At 36.5% G+C, this 11,547-nt stretch overlaps 1 pseudogene; it reads left to right on the top strand.

The window, feature by feature from the left end:
* Nucleotides 1–1,903: 1,903 nt before the first annotated feature.
* On the top strand, nucleotides 1,904–10,725 carry LOC111298623 (BTB/POZ domain-containing protein At3g22104-like; annotated as a pseudogene).
* Nucleotides 10,726–11,547: the final 822 nt, after the last annotated feature.

Raw genomic sequence — 11,547 nt, 5'->3', positions numbered from 1 at the left:
TTAGTCAACCACTCTAATCGTCTATATGAATAAATCCTATTGTATGAATAAAATAGCACTCCAACTCAATGCAATCAAGGAAAAATCTTGGAGGAGAATCCGAACCAGATTAACAATTGTAATTTGGGAACAAAAAATTATGAATATTTCATTGGGGAACCATTTAGAAGTTGGTCCATCACAACCCTGGCCTGGTGAAACTAATCAAAAGAGTCCAAATGGGCTATTTAGCCATTGCACATTACTATAGAAAGTAATATATATGTCAATGACTCAAGAGTTAGTATTATAAATATATATATATATATGTAAATGGATGGTGCGTGTATCACGGATTTAAGAAAGAATCTTAAATTTTATATCAAATATAAAAAGAATGTCACTAAAGTATATAAGGATTCACACCATTTTTTTTTGTGAGACGCCTTTTGTAAAATAAAATCGTGAGATCAAGGGGGTCAGAGTGGATAATACCTCATAATAGTGTGAACCGTGGTAGATAGATTGATCTGAGATACCGAATGATGCATGCCCAGATCCCAGAGCTGCGTGAGTCGGAGCTTAAGTCTTGACCCGTGATAAGCGGTATCAAAATCAACCCTAAACGATTTGATCTACGCCAAACGCCTCGAGGGAGGTAGGCAGGGTGGCCAACCTTCGTGACGAGGGCATCACAAGGTTAGGTGTGGGAGAATATCACGGACTTAAGGAGGAGTCCTGAATCCTACATCGAATATAAAAAGAATGTCACTAGGGTATATAAAGGTTCACACCATCTCTTCCTTGTGAGGCACCTTTTGTAAGATAAAATCGTAAGGTCAAGGAAGACAATACCTCACAAGGGTGTGAACCGTGACAGGTAGGCTGATCTGAGACGTTGGATAAGTGCATGCTCGGGTTCTAAAGCTGCACGGGTTGGAGCTTAAGTCTCGACCGGTGACACGTGCACAGGTCTAGAGACCAACAGCAAGGAAAATGGAACAAGAGAGAAGGAAAGCCAGTAAAAAAGCTTGAGTTTTAAGCTTTATAAATAAAATAGTCATTTCCCAAGAAGAATCACTAGTATTTTTAAGTAAGTTATACTATTATTCCCACTTTTTACTAATATTTAAAATGAAAGAAATAATTGTTACATATATTATTACACAGAAAAGTACTTTCTTTTAGCAAGAATTTCAAGTTGATGTTAGTGGTTACACGACAACTATTTTTAGTCCCTCCCCTTTATTTTTTCCAGTTAGATCACTAGACTTAATATTATATACTTTCTCTTTTTTGTCTTTATATATATATATATTTTGTTAATAATAAATTTGAAGTAGATAGGTTGTTCAGTCTCTAGATTAGGGCAAGATGTACCGTACCTGATAGTTTAAAATAAGTAGTTACAGGTTATGTATTCGAGATGATCTCAACAAATGACCATCGATAGGATTCGAACCTAAGACCTCTTCGTCTAGGAAGATGAGTCTTAATCGATTGAACCAACCATGTGATGGTTTCTCTATCTTTATACACTCTATTACTTGTTGCACTCATCTTTGGTACAATTTTTAGAGTCTTGTCTTTGCTATACCAGTTTAAAAACCATCATTCCGATGCTACACTAGTTTGATTACTATTACCTCACTTTGCCATTTGCAGAACCAAATTCAGTTCAATGACTATAGAATCACCTATTTCTGTTAGTCTTTTTGCCCTTCAAAAGAATATGGTATATGGCTTTGTGACTTTGTGTGCTTCTCCTCACTTCCCTTTTGGCTTCAACCTCATATCACATCCCTATCTCTATTGGTTAGTTAAAAAATCTTTTTTTTATTTCTAATACAAGTTTCAAAAACAAAGAAAATATTCTTGATTTGAGGTGGATTTTCTTCTCTTTTAGTTTTGTTTATTTTTTGTCATGGTAGTTTGTTGTGATCTTGAAGTGGACATTAATAGAGAAAAGACTTTCCTGCTAGATAAGGTAATTATGTTTACTACATCCTTATTTCTCACACTTTACTCATGAAGTTCTGTTTTTAATGGGAGAAAAAAAAAAACACCCTTTTTTTCTAAAGATTTCTGGTTTTCTCTTCAAAATGCGAACTTTTTATTCACTCTTGATAAGTTTAATTTGATGTGATACATTGAACACTAACAAAAAAAATTGATGTGGTTGTGAATGAATGATGTGATTCAGTGTAGATTCATAGGCTATGACATACTTTTGTTTTGTGTGTTTGATTTTTACAATGTCAAAAATGTGGAATTTATATGATTATAGTTTCATAATTGTTACATTCTCTTGTAAAAATTTTTTTGTAGTATTTTTAGTTACACCTTTAAAATTTAATTTCCCACCTACACTGCAGAGATGTGGGGCATAAGTTCATAGCTCTTGTTTTTTTTTTCCTAAGAATCACCATGTTCACGATTTTTTGCTAAAAGTGTGTAGGGCTTTCTATCTTGTTTTCTTTTCCCTTCTCATTTATTGTTGTAGGTAGGATGCTTTGATGTTTCATGTCTTGATTTGTTTTATTCACCATTTTTTTAGAAGGACTAAAGGTTGTTTTCACAACATTGAATACTATCCATTTCCCTTATTTGTTGGGATGATCAGTTGATATCTTTGCTATTTATTACTCTAATAATGACCTTTCAATTTCGATCCTCTTTTTTGCTGTTTTTATGGTTTAGATACTCCCTTTTAATCTCACTTTCTTTTCTTTTTGTTTTTTTTTTCTCTTGGTAAATGCAATGAATTTTTTATCTCATGCTTGAAATTTTGAGTCCATTATTTTTATGGGTTTTTCTATGCCCTTGAAAATTCTAATGAGAAAGTAATTGGGGAGTCTTAACAATAATTTCTCACTTGTTTGTTTGTCACCTTTAACCTATCCTTTTTTTTCCAGTCCCATTCTCTCATTTTTCTCATTAACCATCATTCTTGTTTTTGTATTTTTCTTTCCCTTATTGTTTTTGTTATTCATTCTTTCTTTTGGAGAAACAACTATTGGGTAGTAAACAATAGACATTCTAGATTTTATCCCTGCTAGAGTTTTATGTTTTCTTAATTTTGCTTTTTTCATTGTGTTTGTTTGTACCATCACATCATCTAATTCACTTCTTATATGGTAATTAGCAGAACATTATTTGTTCATTCTCGGGCAGGTTAAGCAAATTATTTGGTAAATCCACAACTGCCCAGAGAAATAAAGTGTTATTCCATGACTTTCCTATAAGGGCAGAGAGTTTTAAGCTTATGTCAAGGTTTTGTTACAACAATGGAAAAATTGACATAAATCCTTCAAACATTTCCTTATTATATTATGTTACTCAATTCATGGAGATAAACAATTCCATATCAGGAAACTATAATATAAAAAATGAAGAAATCCATTGAAGAGATTAGCTATTGGACATGGCCTGATCTTTTGGTTGCTTTAAACGTTGCCAAAATTTAAAGCAGGTTGTCGCTTCTTCAAGTATACTTGAAAAATGCTTGGATTCACTTGTTGGGAGGTTGGCCATGACTTGTGAAGCAAGTCCTTATGCATCTACTTCATTTTCATATAGCTTACAATTTCGGATTTCATTCAATACTAAAAGTACTGAGAATTTGAAAATTAGCTTCTCTCAAGCAATTTGGTGGATTGAAAACCTTTCAGTTTTGAGTCCCAATTTGATTGAAATGCTGATAAAATCTATGGCATCTCGAAAGTACAATCATGTAATCATCAATCGATTCCTCTTCTATTACCAGAGGGTAAAGTTTTATACTGCCTTATCCGATGAAAAGCATAAAGTTTTAGAAATTGTGATTGATATGCTTTACACTATGGATCCAAATTCTATTTGATGTAAGGGTTTGTTTGGGATTCTCCAAACGGTGCTGAGTTTGAACATAAGCAAAAGTAGCAGGAACAAGTTAAAGAGCATGATAGGTTCTCAAATGGATCAAACAACATTAAATAATCTGCTAATTCCATCTTCATATCGGACAAGTTATTTGTACAATGTGAGTCTTGTTTTAAGTTTCTAAAAGCATTTCTGCATGGTGGAGGCTGGCAATTATCTCCAATGCAAATGAAGAAGGTTGCTAGCTTGATAGATCTGTATATAGTTGAAGTAGCTCCAGACCTTTGTCCAAAGTTGTCAAAGTTTCTAGCTTTGGTGGTGGCACTGTTGGATTCTACCAGGGACTTTTAGGATGAATTATACCACGCCATGGACACTTATCTAGAGGTAGTACTTTGATCTCCTTATTACAAGTTCCCTAGAATATTCAACATATGTACTCGAACATTTTATTATGAAAGTTAATTTATTTTTGACATCTTAAAATGCTTCTACTAGAAATTGTAAATAAACTATTAACAACCTAAAGATTTACTTCATAATAATATATTACGCTGTTGGATTAAATATGGTTTTAATAGGTGCATGCAAGTGTCACACCTTGGGCAGGCGCGTCAGGCCCATCAAGTACATGAGCTCGAGCATCAGAGGTTGAGGCTTACACACTAGGATCATTGGCAGGAGTTTATGCACTAGGTCTTGGAGAGGATCCAGATCGCCTGTACAATATACAAGCCTGCCCGTACAGCCAAGTCTAGGCCTACAAGATGCCTGTACCACATTAGGGAAGGCCTAAGGGGGCAGATGCACAACTGGATCTTCTAGAAGCACACAAGATCAACAGAAACCTTCAGCAAGATCTGGTTGACCCTAAAAATCAAGAAATAAAATTCTGTATTGATTTAATCTATGTAATCTTTGATTGATTGTAATTCTTTAATTTTAGAGATTTAGCCATAAATGTAGCTAAAGGCCTCAACTATAAATAGAGGGTCACCCCACCCTCCTTTGTACATCATCATATATTTTTGCTTCAATAAAATACGAAACATATTTTAGTAATTTTTTTGTTCTCTTATTTTTTCAAACTTACACATTCTATCTTTTCCATTGTTATAGTGCCTACACACTTGTGTTTTAGGCTGATTTAGGCTAGAAGAAGGTGATTCCAAGCCTAAGGCCATACATATTCTAAGTTGAGGTCAGACCCCGTGACAGTTGGTGTCAAAGCAATTTCAGTTCTACTTATTTATGTATGTGCGGGTTAGATCACAGTCAAGAAAATGGCATCCCAGAGCGATGTTGCTAGCCAACAAACAAGGCCCAAGAGCAAGGCCACAGAAGGGGCAAGAGGGCCAGTTCAAGAGACATCTAGTCTACCATTAATGGGAGGCTGTCCAAGGTGAAGTGACCATTGGCGATATAAAGGAAAAGCTTGACCGTATGGAGACTCATGTTAAAGTGCTAGACTCCATAAAGGAGGAGCTTAAGGGTGAGTTACAAGTTGCTCTCAATCAAGGCATGGATGTGATCACCCAAAAGAACGAGACTTTGAAAGCCTAGGTGGAGACCATGTGTTATGACATAGAGGCCATGCATAAAAAGATAGATAAGCTCAAGAGCGAGCTCGCTGCATGCAAGACTAACATAGGGAATGGCATGTTTGCTGGAGCGTCTAAAACCCGTGTGGAGATCCTCAAACCCAAAGAGTTCAAAGGGACTAAGGTGACCAAGAAAGTAGACAACTACCTATGGGGCATGAAGTAGTACTTTCAGGTCACGAGCATGCAAGATGAGGCTACCAAGGTAAGCATCGCATTAATGTATCTTACTGATGTTGCTTTGTTGTGGTGGAGGTGCAAGTGTAATGATGTGAGGTGCGAGAATGCCATGATTGAAACCTAGACAGAGTTTCAAAAAGAGTTTAGAGAGTAGTTCTACCCAAAGTATGCCAATGATTAGGCATAGACGAAGTTACGCAAGCTTACCTAGCAAGGAAAGATAAACGACTATGTCCAAAAATTCTCTGAATTAATGCTTCAGATCTCAAATCTGAATGAAACAGAGGGTCTATTTGCTTTCATGGATAGGCTAAAACCGTGGGTGGAGCACAAGCTACAAAGGCGAAGAGTTCGTGACTTGGCTAAAGCCATGACTACTATTGAGTCCTTGTTAGAGTTTAAACTACTGAATAAGTTCGAGTCTTCCAAGCCTAAATAAAAAGGTAAGAATAAGAGAGACTGAGAGAAGTAGTCCAAAAAAAGATACTGTGACTAGTAGTCCAAGAATGAAGATCCAAACCCTTTGGACAAATATGGCAAAAGGAAATCACCAGTAGAAAAATGAAAAGTTAAGGGAGACAGTGAGCCGATATCATACTACCTATGTGGAGGAGGCCATATAACACACAATTGCCCGTAAAAAGATAAGCTGACTGCTATAGACAATAAGCCTGATGAAGAGCCAGAGGCAAGGGTAGTAAAGCTTGGGTAATTGGTGCTTATTGTTGTTAAAAATAAAGGGAGTCACAAGCCAAAGGGCTTGATGTTTACAGATTTGATGGTTACGGGCTAAAAGGTGAGTGCACTAGTGGACACAAGTGCCTTACACTTGTTTATTTCAGGCGATGGAGCGTAGAAGCTCGGACTAAAAGTGTAGAAAAATACTAGTACCATCAAGATGGTAAACTTCAAAGAAATTTCAACTATTGAAGTTGAGCGAGGAGTAGAGTTACAGCTTGGAGACTGGAAGGGTTGTGATTGGGTTAGATTTTCTTGTTCGGATTAACGTCCTCTTTGTGCCTTTTACCAATTGTATTTGTATGCTGGATGCATGATGCCAATGCCTTGTACAATTGAGGGACGGGTCTGGGATTGGGTATAAAGTGGTGTCAACCATTCAATTTACCAAGGTGGTGGGCATGGATAAAAACACCTTCTTGGCAGTCTTGAAGTATGATAAGCCAAGAAAAAAAAAGATCGATCCCTCTTAGAGTTGGTAGAGGTGTTGGAGTCTTTTAACGATGTGATGCCCGTAAAGCTACTAAGCAAGCTACCACCTAAGAGGGAGGTAGACTATAAAATCGAGCTGATGTCTAAGGCCAAGCCACCAACTAGAGCCTTTTACTGAATGTCCCCACAAGAATTGAAAGAGTTAAGAAAGTAGCTTAAAGAGTTGATTAATGCTGGCTTCATTAGGCTATTGAAGGTGCCATATGGTGCCCCGATTCTATTCTAGCACAAGCATGATAGGTCGTTACGATTGTGTATAGATTATTGAGCTTTGAACAAGCTGATCATTAAGAATAAGTATCTTATCACATTCATTACAGACTTGTTCGACCAACTTGGCAGCGAAAGTGGTTCACCAAGCTGGACTTGAGGTTAGGCTACTATCAGGTTAGGATCACAAAGGAAGATGAGCCCAAGATAATGTGTGTCACTTGGTATGGCTTGTATAAGTTCTTGGTCATGTCGTTCAGACTCACAAATACCTCGGTAATATTTTATACACTCATGAATAAGGTATTTCAGTCGTTTCTTGATCGATTTATTATGGTTTATCTTGATGACATTATGATCTATAGCCAAACATTGAGAGAGCATGTAGATCACTTGAAACAAGTGTTCGAGGTGTTATGGGCACATAAGCTGTAAGTCAAAAAGAAAAAATGCTCATTTGCCCAACAGGAGATCAATTTCTTAAGCCATATAGTGAGAGATGGCAAGATTTACATGGATGAAAACAAGGTGTGTGCTATCTTAGAGTGGGAACCATTAACCAAGGTCACTGAGTTGAGATCATTCCTTAGGCTGGTCAACTACTACAAGTGCTTCATCAAAGGTCACTCAGCCATAGCCATACCATTGACTGACTTGCTCAAGAAAAAAAAAATGAGAGTGGAGCGTAGGGTACCAAAAAACCTTTGATCAGTTGAAGTAAGCTATAATCGAGAAGCTAGTCTTGGCATTGCCAGACCATACCAAGTCATATGATGTGCATAAGGATGCATTAAACTATGTAATAGGGGGCGTGTTGATATGGAGGGTCATTCGATTACATTCGAAAGTTGAAAGCTCAATAAGACTGAGCACAGGTACATGATCCAAGAGAAAAAGATAACTACAACGGTGCACTGCTTGTGCACTTAGCACCATTACCTATTGGGGTCGAGGTTCTTGGTCAGGACAGACAATATGACGATTAGCTACTTTCAGTCATAGAAAAATATGTCCCTCAAGCAGGATTTTCTTACGAAATTTAATTTTTATAAGCCAAGGTGGGTGAACCTGGTAGTAGATACCCTGAGTAGGAAGGTTAACGTTGCTGTCATTAGCCAACCAGAAAAGTTTTTGGTATCGCGCATTAAGAAAGGGCTTGCATACAGTCCTACAACCAAGGCTCTCATGGAGTACACTCAGCAAGGTAAAACTATGCGATTTTGGTTGCATGATGGTTTGTTGTACACCAAGGGCAATAGGTTATTTATGCTACAGCATAGAAAAGCTCCGTAGGAAAGTCATGCACAAGTGCCATGATTCAAGGTAGGCTGGACACCTAGGGGTAAGCCATACCTTGGCTTTGCTAGAAGATCGATACTATTGGTTGCACATAAAGGAAGATGTGGAGGCCTATGTGAAGACTTGTCTTATATGCTAACATGACAAAATAGAGCTTAAGAAACTAGACAATCTCTTGGAGCCAGTGTTAGAGTGACCATAGGAGAGCATCACTCTGGACTTTATAGTCAGTCTACCTAAGGTAAAGGGGTTCAAAAGCATTATGATTATGGTGGATAAGTTTTCCAAGTATGGGATTTTCATTTCAGCAATCAAGAAGTGTCCAACCGATGAAGCAACCTGATTGTTCTTGAAAAACATGGTGAAGTGCCGATGACCATTGTTAGTGATTGGGATGGGCATTTCATAGGCAGGTTCTGGACTGGTTATTCAAGCTATTAGGGTCAGACTTGAACTTTTTCACTAGCATACATCCGCAGACCGATGAACAGACTAAGCATGTGAATGGATTATTGGAGGTCTACCTCAAACACTATATGAATGCCACGTAAAGGGATTGGCTAAAGCTGTTAGATATCACCCAGTTTTCTTACAACTTTCAAATGAATAAAGTAATGAACCAAAGTCCATTTGAGGTCATGACAGGTCAGCAACCTTTAACACCAGGTTCAATTATTTTAGGTTATACAGGGCTGAATCCAGCAGCATACAAGTTTACTAAGGCTTGGCAAGAGCAAGCTAACTTAGCTAGAGTCTATCTTCACAAAACGATAAAAAAAGTCAAAAAATGGGCAGATCAGAATAGGCGAGACATGTAATTTCAAGTAAGAGACTTAGTGTTAGTGAAGTTACATCCCATTGTGTGCCACAAAGGGCTGTACAAAGGCTTAGTCTAGAGGTATGAAAGATATTTTTGAGTAGTGAAGAGCATAAGCAAGGTTGACTACAAGCTGGATATGCCACCCAAGTTGAAGGTACATTTGATGTTCCATGTTAGCATGCTCAAGCCATTATATGAGAATAAGAAAGACCCAGGATGGACAGAGTCAAAGCATGCCTATTGAGAGCGAGGGTCTCATATGAGAAGAAGGTCCACAGCATTATAACTGATCAAAAAATGAGGCAGAAAAACTATAAACCAAGACAAGAGTACTTAGTGCACTGAAAAGAACTTTCAGATAGTAAGGCAAGATGGAAGCCAATGGAAGACTTATGATAATTTCGAGATCAGATCAACCAGTACCATGCAGAGAATGCAACGAAGGCATTACGTAATTAGGTAAGGAAGAATGTCACACCCTAGGCGAACGTGCCAGGTGCACCAGACACACTAATTTGAGCACCAGAGGTTGAGGTTTATGCACAACAACATTGACGGGGGTTTGCACACTAGGCTTTAGAGAAGAGTCCAGATTGCTCGCACAACATGTAAGCTTGCTCATACAACTAGGTCTAAGTTCACAAAATGCCTGTACCACATCAAAAAATACCAAATGGAATAGATGGGTAATTGAATCTTCCAAAAATACACAGGATCAGTAGAGGCATTCAATAGGATCTGATTAACCCTAAAAATCAAGAAGTAAAATCCTGTATTGATGTAATCTGTGTAATATTTGATTGATTATAATTCTTTGATTCTAAATATTTAGCCATAAGTGTAGCCGGAGTTCTCAATTATAAATAGAGAGTCGCCCCACCCTTCTTTGTACATCATCATACACTTTTACTTTAGTAAAATATATAACATATTTTAGCAATTCTTTTATTCTCTTATTTTTTCAAACTTGTGCATTCTGTCATTTCCATTGTTTTAGTACCCGACACTTTGTGTTTTAGGCTGACTTAGGCTAAAATGAGGTGATTCCAAGCCTAAGGTCGCACAAATTCTGAGTCTGAGGTTGAAGCCCGTAACACAAGGTTGTTTGAAGAAGAAAAAATGAAGATATGTTATACACTGAACTATAAGAAGCTCTCTATAGAGGCTTGCATACATTTTTCTCAAAATGTAAATTTTCCATCAAAAAGTGCATTGCAAGCTCTCATCTCCCAATAATTTAAGCTTAAAAACTTACTACAAGTCACTAATAATACTAAACTTTATAAAGATTCCCTTTTCAATTTCATCGAAACTAGAGGCAAGGCAAAGAAAGATAAAGCCAGTGAACAAATTGTTCTTTACTTTGGTAAACTAGACATATTAGTTGACAATAAAAAGCTCATAGCACATTTACAAGGGTTGTAATGAAGAGTGCTGGAATTGGAAGAGGCCTACAAGAAAATACAAACCTAGATGTCAAAAATCATGAAATCCAAAGTATCAAGCCATAGTACTACAAGATCTCTACCTAGGCTCTGTTCATGAAATAAACTTTATATAATATTTGAATCTCTTAATTATTTCCTTATTTTTATATAGCATTGAGGTATGATATTTTTCCTCTTTTGTTTTTTAAAATATTGATTATAGTTTCTTTCTTTTTTGCATATAATAATTGAAACGAATCTGTAAAGAACAAATGTTTTGCCCTATTCCATTTAGAGTTATGGCATGTATATTTATATCATAAGAAAAAACAAGTATATATACACATAACTAAATGTACTAGTATTGGCAGTATATTCTAATACGCCTCACAAGCGATTGGGAAGAACTCTACAAGAGCTTATTCTTAAATGGATGACAATTTGATGAAAAAAGTCCCTTGCTAAATAAATCAACTAGTTGTGATTAAGAACGAATAAAAATGACTTGAAAAAAATGCTTGCAAAAAAGGTATCAAACAAAGTGATAAAAAGGTCTCTATATGTTTTGTGCGAGCATGATAGATTGGATTGGCAGCAAGTTGAGTAGCACCCATATTATTAAAATATACAGAACAAGGTAGTGCAAAAAGAAATCCAACCTCATTCAATATATAAGAAATCTGAAATATATCTCAAGAAGCTATAGAAAAAGCCATATACTCTATTTTATTACTAGATTGAGCAATAGAAACTTATTTTTTAATACACCAAGAAACATGATTCAAACCTAAGAAAACATAGTGACCTATTGTAGAATGTCTTGTGTTTGAACAACCAGCCTAATCAACATCAACATAGCATATCGGATTCAATATAATGCAAGAAAGTAATCGAATACCACAATTGATAGTTGTTTTAAAATATTTCAAGATTTATTTCA

The sequence above is a fragment of the Durio zibethinus genome, chromosome 16 (genome assembly GCF_047325235.1).
Source record: "Durio zibethinus cultivar Kanyao isolate XHJ-2024 chromosome 16, ASM4732523v1, whole genome shotgun sequence".
NCBI classification, from domain to species: domain Eukaryota; kingdom Viridiplantae; phylum Streptophyta; class Magnoliopsida; order Malvales; family Malvaceae; genus Durio; species Durio zibethinus.
This window is presented reverse-complemented; position numbering and strand designations above follow the sequence as displayed.